Here is a 24,418-nt window from a genome sequence, read left to right as displayed (position 1 = left end):
CACTGACCAGTCGGGTCCCTCGGTTAGGTCTAAGCCGCTTGTCTGCACTCAGGGACCAGGGTCCCCCATTCCTGGCTCAGGTGCATCACAAAACGTGCCTGGCCCCATGGGGTCACTCACCCCAGCAGGCTCAGGTGCTTCAAGAAGCTTACATGGCTTTCCCTGGATTAAATGGAACATATAACCCACCCAAAGGTGGGGGCTGGGGTTAAGGCACCCCTACCCACCTTTCACCCAGGTGGTAACTGGCCTGGCATTTCTTGGGGGCTCCCATGCCACTGGGAGCCCTGCCAGACCATCTACTCCTGGCAGGGTGCAGTTTTAGGTCATTCCCAGGACCAGAGCTTTGTTAGTCTGAAGTCAGGCAGAAGGCAGGGTAGAAGTCCTTTCACATGTCCTTTCACAGCATTTAATAAAGTGAGCTTCTGCTCACAAAAGCTTATGCACCTGTGATTTTGTTAGTCTATAAAGCACATCTCTAACCTGCCTTCTAGGCCAGTTCTCAAACTGTGATACACGTACCTCGAGGGTTATGCAAGACATCTCTGGGGGTTTCAAGGGAGAAATTGTGTAATGGCAGATTTAATTTTTATTATAATAATAACTAGCATTTAAGGGGTTAAAATATAGATGTTGGTAGGGGTACACAGGCAGCTGATAAATCTGGAAGCAGGTATGCAGTAAGAAAAAGTTTGGGAACCTCTGTTCTATGCTAGCCCACTTATTAGAATTCCAGACTTCCTGAAACTTTCACTTTCTATGCTGTAATTTTGTGTGTTAGCCTGTGCACAAAAGTGAGTTGAACATTTATTTTTTTGCAAAATTTTCTGTGAGTTTGCTTGGCTTTGCTAGAGGCTTTCTTTATTTTAAAATATGAAAGAAAACTGTGCATCTTTTGCATGTGATGAATGAGAGGAAAAAAAATCAGTCTCAATAGTAAACAATTATAATGATTTTTTTTTAAAAACTGCTCTACAGCTGAAACTACAGGGGGTTGAAAGTTTAAATTTGGCAGGAAAATAGCACCAAGGAAAAATGTCTCTGAATGTTCTGCAGAAAATTGGTTTTGGTATGATTTAGTAAAAAGCGAGTGAGTATAGTATGTGAGTATGCACCACCTATTTTACTGAAGTTTCTCATTATGTTTCATAGAATTTGCCTTCAATAAAGGAATTAGATTGGCTTAAAACATGACCTTGAAGAGTCTTGTTTTTAACATGATGTTGAACACAACTGAGAGATCAATGTAGGGAGTGTAAAATGCTAGTCACCTGAAGTCAATGGGAGGTTAGCCATTGACCTCAATATGTCCAGGATTCACTCACAGATATTTTTGTTTAAAATTACCTCAGAGATTCCTGGCTCACTGCTACAGATCATTAAAAAATACTCCTCAGCTAACCATGGTGAACCAATCATCAAAGAACATGCAGGTCTGTACAGGTAAGTCCAGCGCAACTTTGCTCTTGAGCATCAGCTTTATAGACCAAAATATTTCAGTTTACACTGAAGTGTTTTCTAAACCCCCATGGTATTGTGTTTATCACTCACATTATATCACTCTTTTTAATAAACTCTTGGGCCCAAATATTCTGAACAGCCAAAACATTGCAGCTTGGGAGTTGTGTTCCATGTGTTGCTGCATTTTTGCCTTTGCAGGCACATATCATTTCCTGAAACCCGAAGTGTTCTTTTAAATAAAATCGATTGCTTGCAGGCAAGCAGATGACTTTAAATATTTCTGCACTTCACAGTGAATTGCTCATTCACCTGAGTGTTTAACTATGTCAATGTGCTCAACATTATCATATTTAATTGAATAGTTCAATGAGATAATACGCCAGTGCACACACTATTCAATGCATTATTGGCTCACAATAAATAAGGCAATTCTCAAATGAAACACAGGGGATTTAGAGAAGAGAAATTATATATGATATGAGTGAGGGAGGAAGAGATGCATGGGAGGTTTACAAAAGACTGATAACATATCAGTTCTTGCACGTTTTATGTTCCTTAATGAAACTGAGAGGGAGAAATATAGCCATGAACAGAGCCAGCCTAAGGGAAAATGGTGCCCTGGGCATACTTGTACTTTGGTGCTCCCCACCCATGCCCCCTGTCCTGCCCCACCCCAGTGGTCACTCTGACCAGACCTGGGTCATCACATCCCCTTTCCTTCCCTTGCCACTTTTCACGGTCCCATTGGGCAGAGGTGGTACCATGCTCCACCCACTACTTCCCACACCTGGGACCCAGAGATGGGGACAGAACACCTGGAGCCAAAGCTGTAGACAGCCACAGCTGAAGGGGAATGATGCTGTAAGGCAGGGGACACAAGGCCTCCTGCAGACATTGCCAGTGTCCCCAACTGCCATGGCTCCTGAGAAGAGCAAGGCAAAAGATCCCAGCACCAGCCTAGCCTAGCCCCCAACCTGGCTCTTTCATGCTACTCCTTCCAGCAGCAGCCCTGTGGCCATCACCCCACAGTGAGTCACATGGAGCTGGGCGGTTTGGGGCAGGTGGGGCAGACTTTGCATCTGTGCCCAGAGCCTTGATTCTTGGCCTGAGTCAGTTGGCAGGAGAGGAGGCAGAGGCTGCACTGACCAGCATGGTGGTTGGCCCAGTGTGACATATGGCATGTTCCCACCCTCTAGACCAGGGCTTCTGGCAGAGGGCAAATGAGCAATACTACCACCCCCACCCATAGTGGCACTGCAGGGACTTGGCTGGGGCAGGGATTTCCAGGTTTGCAATTGATCCCTTCCCATCCACCAGCCCACACCAAGCTCCAGCTGAGCAGTGGCTGGAGGTGGGGAGGGGGCAGAGATCAGCTGGGGTGGGGTGGGGTGGTGCCTTTCTGACCATGGCATCCTGGATGGTCTCTCACCCCTAAGACCACAACAAAGAAGATATTTAAATATCATATGCAGGGATCTGGGTTTTCCATTTCAGATGAGAAAATGGAGAAAAAAGCAGATTTCCATTTTTACCAGAGAAAAACCCGAAATTCTCATTTTAAATGGAAAAGCACATGGAACGAGCTGGCAGAGTTCCAGCCTGCAAGGGGCTGCAGGGAGAGGGAGGAAAGTGGGATGGGCTGGGGGCAGCTCAGCTCAGGAACATGGGGGTGGAGCCAGCTCCCTCACCTGCATGCACTCCGGGGGGGACAGTGGGGACTCATGCCCCAGATCTGTGCCCACCCCTGTTCCTCAGATCTGTGCTTGTGGCAGGGGCAGGCTGCCTGCTGCAAGCTCAGGATCCCCACCCTGCTGCCCTTCCCCGGGTCCTCCACAGCCCAGCAGGCAGGACCCAGTGGAGCAGGGCAGAGCGTGGTTGGGCAGGGAAGCTCCTTGCCAATATAAGCCCTGCGTCACCCTGGCAAGGGGTCTCCTGCCCATCCAGCAACAGTGGGAGTAGCAGGACAAGGTTATGCTGCTCACTGCTGTTAGGTGGGCAGGGATCACATCACCAGGGCAGTGCAGATCTTGCAGCAGCAAGGAGCTTCCCCACCCAGCTTTGCTCTGCCGCACTGGGCCCTTCCTGCCAGGCTGCAGAGGCCCCAGGGGAGGATAGCAGGGTGGGGAGCCTGAGCCCACAGTGGGCATCCTGCACCCACCCCTGCCCTGCGCACAGGTCTGAGAGGCATGGGTCCCCACCCCCCGCCCATCCTGGGAGTGCCTGCAACAGCAGGGAGCCAGCCCCCACAACCCAAGCCTAAAGCAGGCAGCCCATACCTGCCTGCCCCACAGGCTCTGTGCCAGCCATGCTGCCTGCAGAGGAGGGGGAGCTGGGCTCCATGATCTGCTATGCTGCAGTAGCTGCTGCCTCCCATTGGTGGCAGTTGGGGCTTGGACTACTGCATAGAGCAGGGGACTGTGAACCTGGGTCCCTGGCCCCATAACCCTGGCAGCTGGGGGACCCCTCTGACAGGGCTGGGAGGGCAGGGGTTTGTGGATGGAGGGAGAGAGGCACCAGCAGGACTGGCGGGGGGGGTGGGGGGAGTTGTGAAGGGAAGTGAAGGGCACAAGCAGAGCTGGGGGGAGGCTGTGGAGCATGAGTGAGGGGCACCAGCAGGGCTGGCAGGCTGTGGAGGGGTGGAGATTGAGGGGCACCGGCAGGACTGTGGGGTATGGGAGGAGAGTGAGGAGCACCAGCAGGGCTGTGGGGCTGTGAGTTGGCAATGAGGGGCCTGCACCTGAGCTCTGTATGCTAAGGGGGCAGAGGGAGCTCTTATTTTCCACGATAAAACTCCAAAATCAAATACCAAAATGTATAGGTATTTACAATTTATTTTATTGTAGTGATTGAGGCACTGGTAGGCTGCCAAATTGCTTTAAAATTATAAGTATTGTTAGGGTGACAGTATTTGAATCTTGGGGAGCATTGGATTTGCACTGAATAAAAGGCTATAACTTGTGGCCTAGCAAAGCTGCTAACCACAAGGTAGAATGGTATGTTAGAAGTAACATTTCAAGACACTTAGGCAAGCATTTTCCTAACAACATAGTATTGTTGTAAGATATATAGCTTATTGTGTAAGAAAAAGCAGGATGCGGTTCACCAGCTATCGTTAGGAGATAAAGCAGAAGTAAGACCTTGGAAATGGTGAGGAAATCAGCAAGAGGACGGAACTCCAGCTAGCTACAAGTATCAAGAACAATAAAAAGTCCTTTTTTAGATATGCGGGGAGCCGAAGGAAAAGGAAGCGCAACATTGGACCCCTGCTAAACCAGATGGGACATCTGACAACCAACGCCCAGGAAAAAGCAAACTTGCTAGATGGATACTTTGCATCAGTTTTTCACTGGTCCTACGGGATGCCCCTGCCCACTGTGGGCCAGGGAGGCCCGGGTGAGGGAGATTCCTTACCCTCCATCAAAGCTGAGCTTGTGAAGGAACACCTTGATAGTCTGGATACCTTCAAGTCAGCCGGCCCTGACAGTTTACATCCAAGGGTACTCAAGGAGCTGGCAAGCATCATAGCTCAGTCCCTGGCATGGATCTTCAAGAACTCCCTGTGCTCTGGTGAAGTGCCCGAATACTGGAAGAAGGCCAATGTGGTACCTATCCTCAAGAAAGGGAGGAAAGTAGATCCAAGAAACTACAGGCCCATCAGCCTGACCTCTATCCTGGGAAAGGTCTTGGAAAAAGTTATCAAAGAGACCATCCTTAACAGACTACCTGACAGCAGTATCCTGAGGGATATCCAGCCTGGGTTTGTTGTGGGTAGGTCTTGCTTGACCAATCTCATTTCCTTTTACAACCAGGTGACCTATCACCTGGATAAGGGGGAAGAGATTGATGTCATATATCTTGACTTTAAATAAGCCTTTGATCTGGTATCCCATGATCACCCCTTGGCAAAATTGGCTAACTGTGACCTTGACCTCACCATGATCCACTGACTGGGGAATTGGCTCCGCGGTAGGACCCAGAGGGTGGTGGTTGATGGAAGTAAATCATCATGGTGTGCTGTGACCAGTGGGGTCCCTCAAGGCTCTGTCCTAGGGCCTATACTTTTTAACATCTTCATCAACGATGTAGACATTGGTGTCAGAAGTGGACTGGCCAAGTTCTCTGAGGACACCAAACTCTGGGGTAAAGCATCCACTCCTGAGGACAGGAGGGTGATCCACGCAGATCTTGACAAGCTCATGAAATGGGTGGATGAGAACCTGATGGTATTTAACACCGATAAATGCAAGGTTCTCCACCTTGGGAGGAAAAACCTGAAGCATGCTTATAGGCTCAGCAGTGCTATGCTGGTTACCACTACAGATGAAAGGGACTTGGGGGTCACAATTGGCCACAAGATGAACATAAGCCTTCAATGTAATGCTGCATCTAGTAAAGTGGGCAAAATACTGGCTTGCATCCATAGATGCTTCTCAAGCAAATCCCAGGACATCATTCTCCCATTGTACTCAGCCTTAGTGAGGCTGTAGTTTGAGTACTGCGTCCAGTTTTGGGCTCCACAATTCAAAAAGGATGTGGAGAAACTTGAGAGAGTGCACAGGAGAGCGTGCACATGATCAGAGGTCAGGAAAATAGACATTATGATGAGAGGCTGAGAGCCATGGGACTCTTCAGCCTGGAAAAGCGCAGGCTCAGGGGTGATCTGGTGGTCATCTATAAGTGTATCAGGGGTGCTCACCAGGATCTGGGGGAACGTCTGTTCACCAGAGCGCCCCAAGGGATGACAAGGTCACAAACTCCTCCACAATCAATTCAGGCTGGACATAAGGAAGAACTTTTTTACTGTCTGCGCCCGCAAGGTTTGGAATAGACTGCCACCGGAGGTGGTTCAAGCACCCACTTTGAACACCTTCAAGACACATCTGGATATTTATCTTGCTGGGATCCTGTGATCCCTGCTGACTTCCTGCCCCTGGGGCAGGGGGCTGGAGTCGATGATCCTCTGGGGTCCCTTCCAGCCCGAATGTCTATGTCTACGAAATCTATGAAGAGACCACAAGTGACTGAGAGAATCAGGGGTCAGGGTCTTAGGCATGCACTCATAGCAAAAAGACATGTAAATAAGTGAAATGTATAGGTAATTCCATGTTAATGAAATAAATAGTAAACAGAGGTGGAGCTTAAGATGGGAAGGAATAAGGGTGGAACAAAGGAGGGACAAATGTGCAGTAAATGTTAATGAGCATAAACCATAAATGTATAAACATGGAAAGAACTCATGTTCGTGGTTACTCCCCATTTTGTTGGATCTTGCCCCAAGCTGTCTCCATTTTGAATAAAGCTGTTGAAGAGCAATGCGTGCATCAATCCGTTGTCTCCCTAGCTGTTAGGCATCACATGGAGTCGAGATGTAACAAGTATATCAATAAATCATTGTATTCAATTAATACTTATATATAGTGGCGTTTCATTTTAATTGCAGATTTGGGCGGGGGGGGTTATCAGAGAATTTGCAATTTTTTATCAGAAAAAAACAGGATCCCTGATCATAAGCAAGACAAATAAACATGTTATCTAATCCTTTTGCCTCACCCACAGGCCCAGATCATACTTAGACCTGTTTATGAAGAACAAGTAAAAATACTTCTAAGGAATACTTTTCTTTCTGTAAAAGTCTAGATATTATCATGTAATGCTATTAGGCTCTTTGCAAAGAATGATGATTAAATTCAGTTTGGCAGGTATTTTCATTTCTTTGCCACCAATTTAGAATAATTGCACAATCATCATTCCTTGCAATATATGAGAAAAAATGTGAACTAAAAAAGTAAATATTATTGTCACTGTTATCATTGTTGTTACTGCTATTATTGTCATTAGTATTGCTATTATCAGCATTATTATGTAAACAACAACAACAATAGGAACCATTCCTCATCACTCCCTCACTCATATATAATTTCTCATAAGTCCTCTGTGTTTTATTTGAGGGTTGCCTTATTTATTGTGAGCCCTTTAGAGCGACTTAGGGTGAATATGTTATATACAAATGAACCTCAACTGCACAGAAACTTACACATGCTTTAACTTTATTGCCATGTGTAGTCCTATTCAAATTGGTTTTAAGCTGTAGCCTGTGAAAACAATTATATAAGGGGTTGCCTACAATAGTAGAAATCAAACTCAATGATCAAAACAGTTCCTTCCAGTCCTATGTTGCCTATGTTCCTGCTACAGCCCTGAAATCTAGATGCCCTTAAACATTTATAGAGAGGCTTTATAAGTCTTTTATTTTTGCCTTTTTAAAGTCCAATTAAGTGTCCTTTTAAAATATCTACTTTCATTTCCACTAGAACCTTTTACATTGAAGTAGACTGGTGCAACCAGTGGGTGCATCTGCATGTGCAATTAATGCACCTGAATTTTCTGTGCAGGAGGAAAGGAGGAATCCTGGGTTCTTTTTAGGCATTTTATAGTAGGTAGCCATTTGTTAAAAAAGCAGGGAAAACCCTGGGAATAGTTCCACTCCCTGAGCAAGAGTATGTTCCCTCTTATTTGTTATCAAAGATTATTTCTGTATTTTGTGCCAGACGTAGATCCAGAGGGGTTGTAGTGATACAGTCACATCCCCCTTTCAGATTATGACAGATGAATGGTAGCCGGGGACTCTAAGTCCCCAAAGCAGGTAAGAATCGCCCTCTTCCACCCTTCCTCTCTGTACTCAGTGGCATTTCCTTTCCCCTTCCCTTTCCCCCTCCCCTACCTGCCACTGCCACTCTCCCCAGGTGCCCTGAGGGCAGAGAGGAGCTCCAAAGCAGCTCCTGTTCAACTCCAGTTGGGCTAAGTCAGGAGCCAGGCTCAGCTGGGGACAGTGGTATCACCATTAAGGGGAGATGGGGGAGTGAGGTGGGAGGGGAGGGAAGGTGCCACAGAGCACAGAAGGGAAAGGAAAAGGAGGGAGCAGGTGCAGAGAGCTGGGGGAGGGACTTGTAAGTGTTTGAAAGGAAAACATTCTTACCATATTCATGGACCTAAAGTCCCCAGCTGCTGCTCAAATGGCACGGTGTGTTTCTGCTTCTTAGAACTGTGGCTGAAAGTTAACCAACCATGCTCAGCTCGGACCTTGGAAACAATTATAATAAAATACTCATCCACTTAGGGGGACCTGGCAAGACTCATTAAAGGGCTGCAACAATTAGGCAAAAAGGCCTGAACTGAAATGATTCTTTTCATTATTAAGTTGGAGTTTTGTGCAACACAGCCACAAGACTTGGCCATGTGGGAAAGGAATAGGTGCTTGGCTAATTGGTGGGGAATAGTAAGGTTCCAAGACCAATAAAAAGAACCTATGTTGTTAGCTCTATTAGCAAAGGATAATTGGGTAAAAATAGGGAAAGAGCAAATGCAGACTGAATGCCAGGACTAACTGGATTTCAGCAAGATCTATTAGGCAGTGGAATTGTCTCCAATGGAAGTTGGAGACAAGATCTAGTTATTTGCATCCTTTAAAACTAGACTAAGCTATAAGAAACAATTCTTCAAGGCAACTAAGTGAACAAAACTAAATAACCTAGGTACTTTTCCTTTTCCATCTTGTAACTGCTTCTTTTGATATGGGTAAATTAGGGTATCAAACACACCCTGAGCCCCAGGGCAGATCTGGACTGCAGGGGCTGCTCTTGGGCCAGATCTGCGGAGCCAGAAGTAACTGTAGTAGGTCTGTGTTCAGGCAGCAGAGTGGCTCTGGGGCCAAGCAGCAGTGTTGGTCTGGGGGCAGACAGCAGCATGGGGCCTCATTCGGGCAGCATTGTGGGGCTCTGGCCAGGCAGCAGCATGGAGCCGGGGGACATGTGGTGGTGTAGGACTTTGACTGGGCAGAAATGTAGATCACAGGGTGTGCAGCAGTGCAGCATGTACAGTCATGCACAATGGAACAGCAACGCAGCACAGCTCCAGAAGTGTGTGGCAACAGGGTGTTATGTATAACAGCAGCATGGAACCAAGGGACTCCCAATGATAGCCATGCCTGTTGAGGTGCAGAGACCCCAAATTCTGTGGCAGGCTGTGGCAGCCAGATAAATCAGTTCCATGGCCACAGGCCGGATGTTTGATATCCCTGGAATAGAGTTTGCATTTTTAGTGTGTGGGAGTAATGTAAACAGTATATAAGGCATAAGTTTTTAAACACAAAATATATTTAGAGGCTTGTATTTGTGTATAAATTCTGTTAGAGCTGTTGGATGAAACTGAGCATTATGGCTTGTCTAGATGAAAGCAATCACTGATCAGCTGAAAGAAATATATATCATTAAGAACTCTGCCATTAAATATTAACACCATGCGGACACATTTACCTGATCTGAATTCTGAGTGAAATTCACCCCTGTGTCTCTGGTTTAAGACTTTTGCTGCCCCTATGCCTAAAAGTGAATGTTGTTCTCTCTGAATTAACTACAAAAACTAAAATAAGCCACGATTCAAGGATGGCCATTGGCAGAGTTTGGTTATACTAGAACTTTTAAGCAAACAGGAGAAAATATCCTCAGGAGAGTAGTTCAATTCTTAACTGTCAGGGGGAAACCCTGCTCTTGGGTCAGCAGCAGGACCCAGGAAGTCAGGATTGAGCATGGGCCACCAAGTCTGTTGATGCACTCAAAAGCTAGAAGCTCACCCGTAAGGCTACTCTAGACTCATCTCCACCAGGCATGAGAATAGCTGCTGAAATGAGTCTGGAACTTCTGGCACTGAAGAGGGTCAGTGGACTTAGGTGGACAGGGCAGCAGCATGCAGATGCAGCTTGGCATCAGGTGCACATGGACAGTTATGATTTCTGGTTGCTGCTGCAATTGCAATTGCAATCGCAATCACACAGGTGCCAACAGAAGCCACTTTTAACTGCCTCCCCTGGAAGTTGGCATCTGACTATAAGGTCACCCCCCAAATATTTGGATTTTATACATGAAAAATATATAAATTTATTATAATTTTTCATGTAGGGAATCTAATTATTGGAAGGTCATCTTAAATTCATCTCCCCTAATATTGAAGGAGGTGGGGGGGAGCGGTGATGAGGAAAGCAGCAATGGGGAAGGCAGTGGGGGGAGGGGCGGAGGCAGTACAGCATATGTGGTAGGGCAGGCAGTGGGGGTCAGGCACTGGTGGGACAGGTAGTAGGGGCTGGTGGTAGAGGCAGGAAATATGGAGGCAGTAGGACAAACAGTGAGAAAGGCAGGTAACTTGCTCCCTGCCACCTGTCCCTGCATTGTACCTGAAGCCTCAGGCCCCCAATCCCCCTATTCCTGTGTCCTCTCTTCCACAATGCTTTTGTTCCCTACAGCTTTAGGTACTTGCCCCCCTTTCCTCCCACCTCCCCCACCCCAAAGTGTATTCCAACCACCTGCCTCTGCACTTCCTCCACTTAACCTTTGCTCTATACTGGCAGGCTATGTCCCTGCTGCAGCCTGGGGCACTGAGCATGTCTCCATCCTGCCCCATAGCAGTGACATACAGCCAACACTGTTGCTCCAGGGCCAGGCTGGAATACATGTCCGTGCTCTATGCTCCAAGCTACACCAAGGACAGAGTCTGCCAGCATGGAGCAAAGGTAAAGAGGGGTACAGCAGAGAGGGGGAGAAGCAGCAAGGGGGGAGACTGAGGCAGCAAGGGCTTCAGGCAGTGGGGGAGGAGTGATGGGGACTGCAGAGCCAGTGCAAGGCAGGCAGCAGGTGTAGCTCTGGCTCTGGCCCCAACCCTGGGTTGGAGTCCAAGCCAGAACTGGAGCTAGAGCTGCAGCAGATGCTTGCCCACTACTACCCTGTACTTGATTGTAAGGAGAGGGGCTTTTTCCTTATGTTAAATGGGGGAAAATAACACATATTCTAATTAAGCAAATATGGTATTATGCCAGGGCATGCCCAGTCCCATCCATTACAAGATACATCATTGATTTGGCATAGAGCAGACAACCCCCCTCCCCCACCCTTATCAGTGAAGTAATTGACAAAACGTATTGTCTTTGATGAAGCCAGAATTCCACCCAATACCCTTTTAAAACCAATTACTATTCCAGGTCACATAGTATAATAGAATTATACTATTTTATGTTTCAATTAAGGATGGGTACATGATTTGGAGATATGAAACTGAGAAAAGTAAAGATGAAAAAGGGAGAAATTCTATTTAAAAAATTCTGTGTCTTTACAAAGACTAAAATTGATTTACTTTACCCACATGCCTGCACTTAACACTGTCATTCTTCTGTCTTTCTTGCTGGAGAATCTGGGGGCAGTGTAGCACAGAAACAGTTTTGTGCTTGAAAAATGTTTTCCTTTCAAGCACTTTCATATCTTCAGAATTATACTTCTTATTCCTAACAAGTTACCATTCACAACATTTCTCAAGTTCCTACTAAGATTACAACCTGGGAAATGAATCATCCTTCAAAAAGTGTACCAACTTCCAAATCAACATGTGTTATGACAGGAATAAAAGAACCAAAACACCAGTAGAAACCTGAATCAGAGGACACGTGTATTAATGTTTGATTAAGGATTTAGTAGTTCCTTGCCTCCCTGCTGTTCAGGGTATCTCTTGTCTCTTTCTTGTTGGTCTCATGGCTCAACTTGCATGCCTTTTTATTTTAGTTTTTCTTCTTCATACCTGGCATTCCCAATAACTTACAATCTGTTCTAACAGACCAGGAAACTAGCAGCTACAGTTATATATAATCCATCACCTTTTTCAATGATCTATGTTACTTAGGTATTGTAAAAATCACCAGGACATGTTAGTTTAAACACCCACCACTATTCTCCACTACCCTCACACTAGATGATATAGAGTTGCATGTCTGAAACAAGGCTCCTAATTTACCTGAACATTGCCCTTACAGTGACATACTTACAGCTTGGATTCTCATAGAAACTGAAAGACAAATATGTTTTCAGACTCCTTGTTTCCAAGCCCATTTTTGCAAGTATAATCTCAGGGCTTGATCTAAAGCCCATTTAAGTAAAATGGAGATTGGAAATCTTTTTAACATTTATGCCAGGTTTAGATGATAATTTAAGACAGGTTTTTTTACTGAAAAAAATAGTTAATAGTAATAATTTAATCATATTATGTATGATATTCTCTCAGTGTTTAATAGAATACATAGGTATTTTAAAAAAATATTTTTAAATGAATACAATTTTGTCTTTTTTATGCGTATCTTTCATTTCTGTGACATCATTAGACACAATAAGATTCGATTCTAAAGTGTTGGGATAATGCCCAAATGCAGCATACCTTATATCTTTCTGTGTTGTGAAACTAACATTATGATATTCCGGCTTGGATGTCATCCAATTTTCTAAAACGAAATGTGGACAGAATAAAAATTATTTTCCATCAGGTCTCCTCAACGTCAGTCTTTATATTATTTCTAGGTTCTAGGTTGTTCCCTTTGACACCTGCTACACCCTCCAAAAGCCTCAGGGCTCATAACAAATTATTTTTTATTCCAAGCTCAGGTTTGATGTCTATATTAATCAGATTGCAAAGCCATCTTATTACTGTCCTAGGATAATTTCCAGCCTATATCCCATCTCGTCTCTTGGGGACACCAAAACACTCATATATTTGTCTGTTATTCCTCACCTGGATTATTGTAATTCATTACTTGCAGGCCCACTTGTCATCTTTTGTTTTAGTTGCTTACAGCTGGTGCAGAATTTGGCTGCTTGATTGCTTATGAGATTTCTAATTACATTACTGCAATAATGAAATAGTTCCACTGGCCTCTTGTGAAACAGTGGATAGCTTTTAAGACTTTACCCCTTACAAATATATAAAGAATCATGCATCAGTCGCACTGTAACATACAGTCACCTTTGCTCTTATTTCTTTGTTGGAATATTGACAGCTGCAGCTATTAATTTCAGATTGTGCAAAATATTTATACAATATTTTATATAAATAATGTCTTCACTCTAGCAATTAATTGTGCTTTTCTCCAATATCCCTCCTTCCTTTTTTATCTTTGATGTCTAATTTCCTCTTTCTGACTATTAGTTCTAGGACACATCAGGGACCAGAACAAGATAATAGACAGTAGATTCAGCAGCAGCTGATACTGGGGAAGAAGGAAGATAAGAATCAGCCTAATTTGTCTGTTAAGTCAAAAATGAATATGAGGACTATGGATCAAATGATGATGGGACTTGCTGGCCACTGACTCTCAAGAAAGACAGAGACTGATTTTTTTTTCACACAGGGAAATTCCAAGAAAATGGTGGGAGTTGTGGTGGAAACTATTAAAAAATTGGCAGATTAATGGCATCTTGAACAAAAGCAAAGTAAAACTCAGGAAATTCTGACTTGTTTTCATTTGCAGCATGCAGTTTGATTTAAACTAAAACTTAAAGCAGAATGCAGGAGACAATAGAAATAATATTGGTTTGCAGGGTCCCTCACAAATTGAATCTACTGGAAACGTGAAGTTCTAGCACTGTGACTATTGTGAGGCATTTGATTTGTTTTCCTTAGCAAATACTTCTATAATATTTAGCCAGTTAACAGTGAATAGGATCAACTGCACCTCATGACATCCTGTGTTGTGTTGGTAGAGTTTCATCAAGTGCAAAGATTCTACTTGAAAGAAAGACTCAATGCTGTGAGAAGAGGTATCAAGCTACACATGTGGGCATAACCATACCAGTGACATGATGCTATGTTAACATGAGAGTGGCTATGATAATACTGTTAGGGTGTTGAGCATGCCCCATGCACATTAAAAGTTACCAGCAGCCTCAGTAGTCACACTTATATCAGTGCTCATGCAGTAAATAAAAATTGTTGAGCCTTCTCTCCTGTCAAACCTGACTGCCGAATTCTTATTACACATTACAATTACTTCTGAGATGGAATACAGACTTCATGCATTATATTTATTTCTCTTCATTTGCATGTTAAATACATAACATTTGCATTTCTACTAAAGCAACCACACAAACTTGTAACTTAAAATATGTACTTTGATTGGAACTTGTAATTATTACACATACTAGAGGCAAGATAAATTCTAAAGTTACAGTGAGAATTGTGTACAAAGGTGCCAGTGCTGCTTCACTAATCATCCTTAAAGAGCACAGGGAAACAGATAAGATGAGGAGGAGAACAGAGAGCCAATAGCAAAAAATAAAATGCAGAAGTAGTGTTAAAAACCCCCAGAAAAGGCAGTCTTAAAGGAAGAGGTCCTAGAGAAAAATCTACAATGAAAACAGCTATTCAGAAAGGCCCAAATTTAAGATATTCATCCAAGAGGAATAGGAGCCTGACATTTAAGCTGTAATAAGAATTGACATATAAGAAATCAATATAGTTTTGAAATGTAATTATGAAGAAAATTCTGTGAACAACCCTGTTTCTGTTGGAATTCTATCACTTGGTGCAACAATTCAATGCACTTGGGACCTTTAAAGTGTGCTTGCACTTCAAGCACTAGGCTATGCTGTCAAAAACACATGAGGAAATTGTAATCTTCCCCCAACCCTACCTTTTGAAAAAAAATAACTTGACAGCTGAGTTTTAGTCATTTCTGGGAAACTACAGTATGAAGAAACACAGGTTTATGATTCAGGGCTGCCTGACCCCAAGCCACACAACAAGTTTCTACCAACAACCTGGGTCATGCAGTGGCTATTCTTGCAAGATACTGGAATCAGAGACATTTTATGGGATTTGGTTCTGTAATGTATGGAATTCACACCTGTTAGAGCTTGATAGAGTATATAGAGTCATCAGCAAGCAACTTCATATTCTACTGCCCTAGTTAGGTAAACATCTTGCAATTTATAAAGTAAATATTAAGACAGCAGAATATGTTAAACTGTAGTGATGATACTGATGAGAAGGCACAAAGATGTCCTGCAAACTTCCCAAAACACAATTATATTTCTTATTTAAAAACCCATAAATATGGAAACTTCAGATATTTAAATATGATTATGTATGCATTCACTGCATTGCTTGTTATACTTGGGTCTAGGCTTACATGGAATCTTTCTGAGTTTATGGAGAGCGCCACTTTATAAAATTACTTTCTCATATAAGAAATGTGCTTATGTATTTATGTAGCAGCTCATCATAAAGTGCAAAAGCAGAAGTTCTAACATGACTTAAATACCAGTAAAAATGTTTGTTAGATACCAAAGATGATGTACCTTGGCAAATACCTTTTCAATGAATTCATATAGGTAGGAGAAACAAGAACGGACAACAGCATTTTAACTTGTATGTTTTATGTAGTTGAAAAAGAAATTGCAGTGCCTATTGCTCCTATAACTTATTCCATCAAAAATATTTATGCCAGTCATACAAATTATAACAATAACAACTCTCCTGGAGAGAACCCAAGAAGCCTAATTCAACTGCCAAAAAGCCAGTTGAAAGTCCAAAATGACAACAACAACAACAAAAAAGACATGACAACAGACTACAGATCAGTATTGCAATGAAGATCAGGGTGAGTATTTTATTAGAGCAGTGACTGAAGATGGTGGCTCATTTGTTTATTTAGCTGGCTTTTTATAACAATATTTAAATTCCAGTTTTACTTTGCTAATTTGGTTTCTTTCTTTCTAATACTATACACTGAATTCCATTTTTGGGGAAAAATAAGAGATGTGCTACTGACTACATGACCTACCTGAGAATTTACAATTTGCATCTTCTAGTCTGGAACTTATAAATAAACTTCAGCTATAAACCACCAAATTGGGTTGTCACTAAATAAAAAACAAAAACAGCAAAAACAACCTCAAGGAAAATGCTAATGCTTGCACAACTCCTTCCACATCTTTACTGATCTCCTAGTTACAGGATATGAAATGGGTCCTCTATCTGTGTGAATAAATATAGCTTAATGGAAACTATTGGGCTAGTGTCCATTTGCACTGGCTGCTCTCTATATGAATTAGAACTTGCAGGAAGTGTACTAGCTTTGATGAACATTTTTTTCAGATCCAGGATGAAATTCTGGTCAAAATAAGAGACAGTGGGCGCATCTACACGTGACACTATATTGCCATAGCAATGCAATACCATGATGTAGCGTCGGCAGGCAAAAACTGTGATGCTGCAGCTATATCACCATAGTGACGTGCTCCCTCAGTATAGCACATCGCTACGGTGATGTAGCAGCTACCAATAATCGTGTACTGTGTGTAAGGCACAGTAACAACAATGCCATAGGGGCACATGTAGATGTACCCAGTATATCATGTGTCTTACATACAGAATCCTCAAGTTCACATGCTGGCACCAGGAAATAGTAAATTATTTGTACAAAACAGGACATCTTCAACAGGAGAGATTATAAAGACTCACCCCAGAATAGTCAGTAGCATCACAGTTAGGGATCCTGGATAACAGCAAAGCCAGGACGTAAGTCAAGCTTCCCTTATCCTCTAGCCATTGGGCAATTGGCCAACCCAGACTACATCAGTCTCTTTCAAAGTAAAATCTCCAAAGGTTTCGTTTTGGTCCCATTGTGGAATGAATAACATTTTGAAATCTAAAAACATTTTCCTGGATGGGAAACATAAAGGTAATAGCGAAACTATGAACATAATTGCAATTAGGCAGCTATTTAAGTTCTACTTAGTCATGTAAAGGTAAACTACAATCTAGCCCTAACTGTCCACATATCTTCAGTGAAATAGGGATTTAGGAACTCATAAGAAGTATATTTTAAATACCCTGGTCCTCCCATTTATTTTTAAATGGAATGCATCCCTTATTGTGTTAGTTGAGTTCACTTCCTGGAAAATAGCTACCTTTAAAGAGTTAGGGCTGAGATATCCATTGCTACTGGAGAATTACTGAAATTTCTGTAAAATTTCTTTAATGACATTTCTTAATTTGAAAGTATTCTTTTGCAGAAAGTGTTTACCTAAACAAAGTCTGACAGAACAACATAGGAGTTTTCCTTTAAGTGTTAAATTAGTGTTTCAGAAATGAAGGGGTTGGATGAAAATCCAGCTGTGTCCCTCAGATTAGCTAAATACTCCTATAGTCATTATCGGAGATTGATGAGAAGCTCCTTGACAGATCCTCCATGATTTGGACAACTTAAGTTAATAGAGCTCATGCTCAGCTTATACTCAAAGTAGTAAACAAATACAAGATACTATAATCACTTTTTGCATTTTAATTAACCAATTTGATCATATCCTGGCTTAGTTTTCAGAGTTTTGATATACAACAAGCTTTCAATTCTAATGTCTCCTCCAACCATTCCTACATATATTACTATTCCCCTCTTCTACGTTCTAAGGTTCACAGTGCTGCAGCTAGCATGACATACAGCACTCATCAGCTTTTATCTACAATATATCTTTGTTTGGGGCTGAAAGTTCCCATCACCCTCAGGCTTGTAAGTCTTTTAAGGCCGAATCCTCCTTGCTTCGAAGATAAAAAAAAAAACCAGCCTGTTGTTTGCAGATTTTCTGTTTAAAAGGGTTGGCAAATACTGAAACTGACTAATATAACCATTGGCATATGCCACTGGTTTCACATTATTCACAAGAACTCTTATTGCATGGGGATGGAAAGTAGGGTTTTGTCAGGAAGTTGGCTGCTAGGCTAATATTCAGAAGTTTGAAGTATATGTTAGGAATAGAAGATAGTTCAGAAATTTTCATTTTATCAGCTATCCTATCTATGCTATAAAAACCTCATGAGCTTGGCATTTTGTGTCCTGGATATAACATGGGAAATAGATTTCTATAGATCTATTTCCCATAGATTCAGTAGGAACAGTGTTGCCGATTCTGAGTACTTTCTACCTGCAAGTAGAAATTTGAGATACTGCAGGTGCATCTACACGAGACACTTTACTGCACATTAGATTAATTTCATGCGCAGTAAAGTGTTACCATGTACATATGCACATCCACTACTGTGCATTAGTCTAATGTGTTATTTACTAGTACCAATACATACAAGTACTATAAACATGGTGCATTGACTAATGTGCTGAAGTACATGTGTACACACTCAATGGAAGCAATTTGCTCCTGGTCAGCCCAGGCAGCAGGGGGCCACAGCTGCCTGGCTAAGCCCTGATCTCTGCAGGGCAAAGGAAGCTTCCTGGCTCTGTTGGTGATCAGGACCAGTCCCAGTCTCCATGGGTGAGGAGAGCTGCCTCTCAGCCATATGGAGATCAGGGCTTGTCCCAATTCCCACAGGATGGGGAGATCTGTCCTGACTCTGTGAGCAGCTACCTCCCAGCCACATGGAGATTGGAACTGGTCATGATCTCTGCAGGGTAGAGGGAGCTGTCCCTGTTCTGGAGGCAGCTGCCTCCCAGCTACATGGAGATAGGAACCAGTTCCAATCTCTGTGGGGTGGGAAGAGCTGTCCCAACTTTGGGGGCACCTGCCTCCCAGTCATATAAACATCAAGACCCACATCCATGCCTCCTATCAGCCCAGGGCTGGCATCAGAGGGAGCCTGGAGTTCCTCCTGGCTGTTGTAGAGGGGCAGAGCAGGACAGAACGAGCCCTGGACTGAACTGCTCCTGTCAGGAGCAAATGTTCTGCCCAGAAAATAAGACTAGCATAGTCTGATTCAGCCATCAGTCCTCAACTTCCTACATGCTATACCATTTAAATGGCTTCAAAAATAAAGGGACATCAAAAGACGTGGTCATCATGGGTGACCTGAACTTTCCAGACATCTGCTGGGAAGAGCAGTCAGCCAGGTCTGACCGCTCACGTAGGTTCCTAGCCAAGATATAGGACCTCCATCTAACTCAGGAGGTGCACAGCCCTACCAGGGGAGACGCCTTGTTGGATCTGGTGCTGGCCACAGGCGACAAACTCATGAGGGGGCTGTGGGTGCTCGACCACCTGGGTGACAGCGATCATCGCCCGTTCGAATTCACCATCCAGTGCAAGGTGGCAAAAGCCTGCAGCAAGGCAGCAGCCCTGGACTTCAGAAGGGTGGATTTCAATGAGGTAAGAAGAATAGTTGGGGAAGTACTGAGGTCCTGGAGGAGAGGGGAGTCGGGTGTCCAAAAAGAATGGTCGTTCCTTAAGGAGACGATCTTCCAAGCCCAAAGGGAGGTAATCCCAACAAGGATCAAAGGGGGCAAGAGGGCGCAAAAGCCCCCATGGCTCACCAAAAGCATACGGGAATGTCTTCTAGCTAAAAGGAAAGCGTACACCCAATGGAAGGGAGGGGCCATTACCAGGGAGGACTATACCTCGGTTGCTCAGAGCTGCAGGGGAGCAATCAGGAAGGCCAAGGTGGAGATGGAACTGGGACTAGCTACCCGGATCAAGGACGACAAGAAGTCCTTTTTTAAATACATAGGGGGCAAAAAGAAGGTACCGGGTAACGTGGGGCCTCTGCAAGACATGCTAGGAAATCTGGTTGTCGCACCAGACAACAAGGCTAACCTATTTAATGATTTCTTTTCCTCCATTTTCCTGAGCAGGGACCAGATCAGCCCGTCCACTGGGACCCCCTCAGGCCCTGGGGGAGGCACACCCAGGCCTAGGGTCAGTGAGGATTTAGTCAGGGAACTTCTGGAGGGACTGGACATATTTAAATCAGCTGGTCCTGACAACCTCCACCCCAGAGGGCTGAGGGAATTAGCAGAGGTGATTGCAGGACCCCTGGCACAGCTTTACGAGCACTCATGGTGCTCTGGTGTGGTGCCAGAGGACTTAAAAGGGCCAGTGTGGTTCCCATTTTCAAAAAAGGGAGGAAGGAGGACCCAGGAAACTATAGGCCACTTAGTCTTACCGCAATCCTGGGTAAGCTTTTTCTGAGAATTATCCTGGCGCATGTCCACGAGGGGCCAGCAGGGGAGGTTATGCTTAGGGGCAACCAGCATGGGTTCATTAGAGGCAGGTCCTGTCAGACCAACCTGGTGGCCTTCTATGACCAGGTCACAAAATTGTTAGATGCAAGGGTAGCAGTGGACGTAGTCTTTCTGGACTTCAGGAAGGCCTTCAACACTGTCGAAGCACTTTCTCATTAAAAAACTAGGCGACTGTGGCATTGACACCTACACAGTCAAATGGGTCACTAACTGGCTGGAGGGCCGCACCCAGAGAGTGGTAGTGGATGGGTCATTTTCGACCTGGAGGGATTTGGGCAGTGGGGTCTCCCAGGGTTCGGTCCTCGGACCCGTGCTGTTCAACATCGTCATCAGTGACTTGGATGAGGGGGTAAAAAGCACCCTATTCAAATTTGCTGATGACACTAAGATGTGGGGGGATGTGGGCATGCTAGAAGGGAGGAATAGGCCATAATTGGACCTAGACAGGTTACAGGGGTGGGCAGATGAGAATAGGATGGGTTTCAACACTGACAAGTGCAAGGTGCTGCACCTGGGGAGGAAGAACCAGCAGCATACCTACAGGCTGGGGAACTCCCTTCTTGTCAGTGCAGAGGCAGAAAAGGATCTTGGAGTCATTATTGATGCCAAAATGAACATGGGCTGACAGTGTGGGGACGCAGTCAGGAAGGCCAACCATACCTTGTCATGCATCCACAGATGCATCTGAAGCAGGTCCAAGGAGGTGTTCCTCCCCCTCTATGCGGCACTGGTCAGCCCGCAGTTGGAGTACTGCATCCAGTTCTGGGTGCTGCCCTTCACAAGGGATGTGGACAGCATTGAGTGGGTCCAGAGGAGGGCCACCCGCATGGTCAGGGGGCAGCAGGACAGGCCCTACGAGGAGAGACTAAGGGACCTGAACCGTTCAGCCTCCACAAGAGAAGGCTATGGGGGGATCTAGTGGCCTGTTACAAACTAGTCAGAGGGGACCACCAGGTATTGGGGGAGTCCCTGTTCCCCCGAGCACTACCAGGAGTGACTAGAAATAATGGTCACAAGCTGGCAGAGGGTAGATTCAGACTAGACATCAGGAGGCGCTACTTCACTGTCAGGGTGGCTAGGACCTGGAACCAACTTCCAAGTGAAGTGGTGCTGGCTCCTACCCTGGGGGTCTTTAAGAGGAGGTTAGACGAGCACCTTGCTGGGGTCGTTTGACCCCAGTACTTTTTCCTGCCATGGCAGGGGGTTGGACTTGATGATCTGCTCAGGTCCCTTCTGACCCTACCAACTATGAAACTATGAAAATGTAATTGATGTATATAATATTCGTTTCAATTTTCAACACAAAACTTTAAAATCATAGATTAATGTTTATGTTTCAAACCCTGGGCACATCTACACATGTCATTAGTGCACAATAATAAACCATGGAGATCACTGCTCCACAGTTTATTGCTTCTGGGAAGCTCCCAGGCAGACAGTTTAGATGTGCACTCAGACTGCAGCACACTGAACTGAGTCAGAGCAGCCCTGGCTCTACTCTGACCAGGCTCAGTGTGTTGCGAAGGGGCTGGCTGGGGCACAAGGGTGCTTCAGCATGGGGCTAGCTGGCATGCAGCTCTGTACTGAAGCACCCTCGTATCCCAGACAGCTGGGTCAGCATCTGCATGTGCACTGTTTAAAAAAAAAACAACTCTGTGGCAGGGTTGTACTTGTATTTACATGTACTACTCTTCTGTGGGGTTTATTAGTTTTGTGCTTCCTAATAGAGATGCCTGTGTAGACGCTGAGACATTTACAGTACAGTTAGTCAACTGCACAGTAAGCATCTCATATAGATGTGCCCTCTATGTATGAGGAAACATCTTTTGTTCTGTGTTAATACAGTACCCAAAAGAATGGAAACTGAAGGGGTTCAGAACAGATTTGGGGTCCAGGAAACCTACTTTACAAGAGAAACAAGAGTCTTAATATATATAGCTGGCCAAAGATAAGGTTAGAATGTAACTAAGTCAAGGTATAAAAGTAAATATGAAGGAAAAGTTTTCTGAAGGAAGACTTTGTTTCATTGATCAGATGATGGCAATACTAGCATGGCTAGAAACTAACAGATCCAGACCAGAAAGAAAGAAGAGATAACTTGTAACAAAGAGCACAGACAGATGTTAGGTCCCCACTCTAACTCACAGTGCTTTACATGAAGCCCACCACCTCCCCTTCACCTCCCCACATTAGAGCCCACTGCCCACCCCCCTACATCCACCAAGCCAACAGGAATTCACCTGTTAAGCCAGGGATGGGGCTGTAGCTAGACTGCACTGGCCCTGATCAGCAGGCGAGGACACCCCAGCAGCCTCCAAGGAGACTACAGAGCCACCGCCACCCCAGCTCTGCCTCTCCCACCAACTCTGGGGCTGTCAGTGGGAGAAGGAGGGAGGGAGAAGGGGGAGGTGGAGCTCCCATCTGCTGAATGGCAAGAGCTGAGGGGGAGGGGGAGGCAACAGAGCCCCCTTGCCTCATGGGCCTGACCCAGCTCCTTCCAATACCCCAGCTGGGGTAGCTGGGGGAGGCCCACAAGGTGAGGGGGCTCCATTTCCTCCCCTCCCCCCATCCCAGCTCTGGCCATTCAACATTCAGAAGCTCCCTCCCTTTACCCCTCACTCCTTCCTGACAGCCCAGAAGCTGGGCTTGTATCAGCAGCCTAGCCCCACCCCCTGCATGAAAAATTAACCCTGGAGGGAACACAAGTTCCCTAAGGCACTCTGCTTTCAAGTGCCTTAATGTAATACCTGATTTGACCAAGGTTAATTTTTCACAATATCAACCATTTTAAAAGCACTCTGCGGCTGTGCACATGAGTTATGATATGACTGTCGAGCACTTTCAGGGGCCAGATCACTCAAAAAAATCACTTCTGTCTTGGTCCAAAGTGTTTAAAGATGGGAATTTACCTAAGGAGATGATGTTCTCCCCATTACTTGGAATCTTTAAATCAATACTGGATGTCCTCCCAAAAGATATATCTCTTCTCATACAGATTTTATGGTCACGCTGAAGAAATTTCTGCATGCAATGCTACAGCATGTATTATGCGGGAGGTTAAAAGAAATAACTATTGTCTTTTCTGGCTTTAAAAATCTATGGAAAAACAACACAGGGCCAAATCCTCAGCTTGTGCACAGTGGCACAGCTTTACTGAAGTCATTGTACTTACCTTGATTTACACCAGCTGTTGATCTTGCCCTTTCAGTGTAATTTACTGCTTCCATTTATGCAGTAACATCTAGTCCCTGTTTATTTTCAAGATGATAATAAGAACACAATTCTCTTTGTGAGATGGGGACCTGATTCAAAGCCTATTAAAGTCATTGGAAAAACTCCCATTGTAGATTCCATAGTGTGAACACATATGGCATTGCTCTGTTATTGCTGTCTCTAACAACGTTATCTTTCTGAAATGAGGAGAGCAATCAAGTTTACTTTCAGGGTTTATTATTATTCTAGTTCAAGAAGATCCTGGCTAAAGTTAGAGCTCTCTCTATTTGAATTTGTTGTTTTGTTTTTCATGGACCTTTTTAACACCTCATTAAATATTGGCCTCATGTGACCACAATAATATGAGGGCTAGTGTTCTCCAGGAACTGAAATACTCTGAGGAGAGTCATAATTTCTGCCCCCAAAATGGCTCTATGAATATAAAAAGAATAGTCTATGGCTAGCATATACAACTAGGATGTAAGATTCTATGAACCTGACCATCCTGAAAGATTTTTGTAGCACTAATGTCATTTCACTTAACTCCCATGGGACTCATTTTTTCAAGCTATAAAATCTGTATAATAATTCTTACCTACTTATCAGGATACTGTGTGGCTTTCTTCATAAAGTACTTCAAGAAGCTGGCATAGAAAAAACAAAGCTATGCTCATGAGCTCAACCCTCCAGCTGGTTGGCACAGTTCTGGAATTGAAAAAGGACTCATAAAATTGACTCAAGTGGCCAGCTGGGAACATTACAAAGAGAGGAGAAGACATAATAGAGCTAACAGGTTTCTACACAACTTGTCTTGCCAAAGGGGACATGACCAGCAAAAGATGTTACCAAAGGAGTGCTACTCTTTTCTAGTAATCTCTGGTGACAGATCAACTGCTTGGGGGCACAGCCAAA

The 24,418-nt window shown here is 44.3% G+C and overlaps 1 long non-coding RNA gene across 4 annotated transcripts in view; it reads right to left on the bottom strand.

Moving 5' to 3' along the window:
- The window catches only part of LOC132252103 (uncharacterized), a 519,299-nt gene that overhangs the window by 108,740 nt on the left and 386,141 nt on the right, over positions 1-24,418 (bottom strand). For 3 of the 4 annotated variants that reach the window (XR_009463852.1, XR_009463853.1, XR_009463850.1), the window contains 2 exons: positions 24,102-24,211; positions 16,789-16,989 (listed from right to left, as the gene is read on the bottom strand). This is a non-coding gene — a long non-coding RNA (uncharacterized LOC132252103). The remainder of the gene's footprint in view (positions 1-16,788; positions 16,990-24,101; positions 24,212-24,418) is intronic. The other variant, XR_009463851.1, reaches the window with a different exon arrangement.

The sequence above is a fragment of the Alligator mississippiensis genome, chromosome 1 (genome assembly GCF_030867095.1).
Source record: "Alligator mississippiensis isolate rAllMis1 chromosome 1, rAllMis1, whole genome shotgun sequence".
In the NCBI taxonomy this organism is placed as follows: Eukaryota; Metazoa; Chordata; order Crocodylia; family Alligatoridae; genus Alligator; species Alligator mississippiensis.
This window is presented reverse-complemented; position numbering and strand designations above follow the sequence as displayed.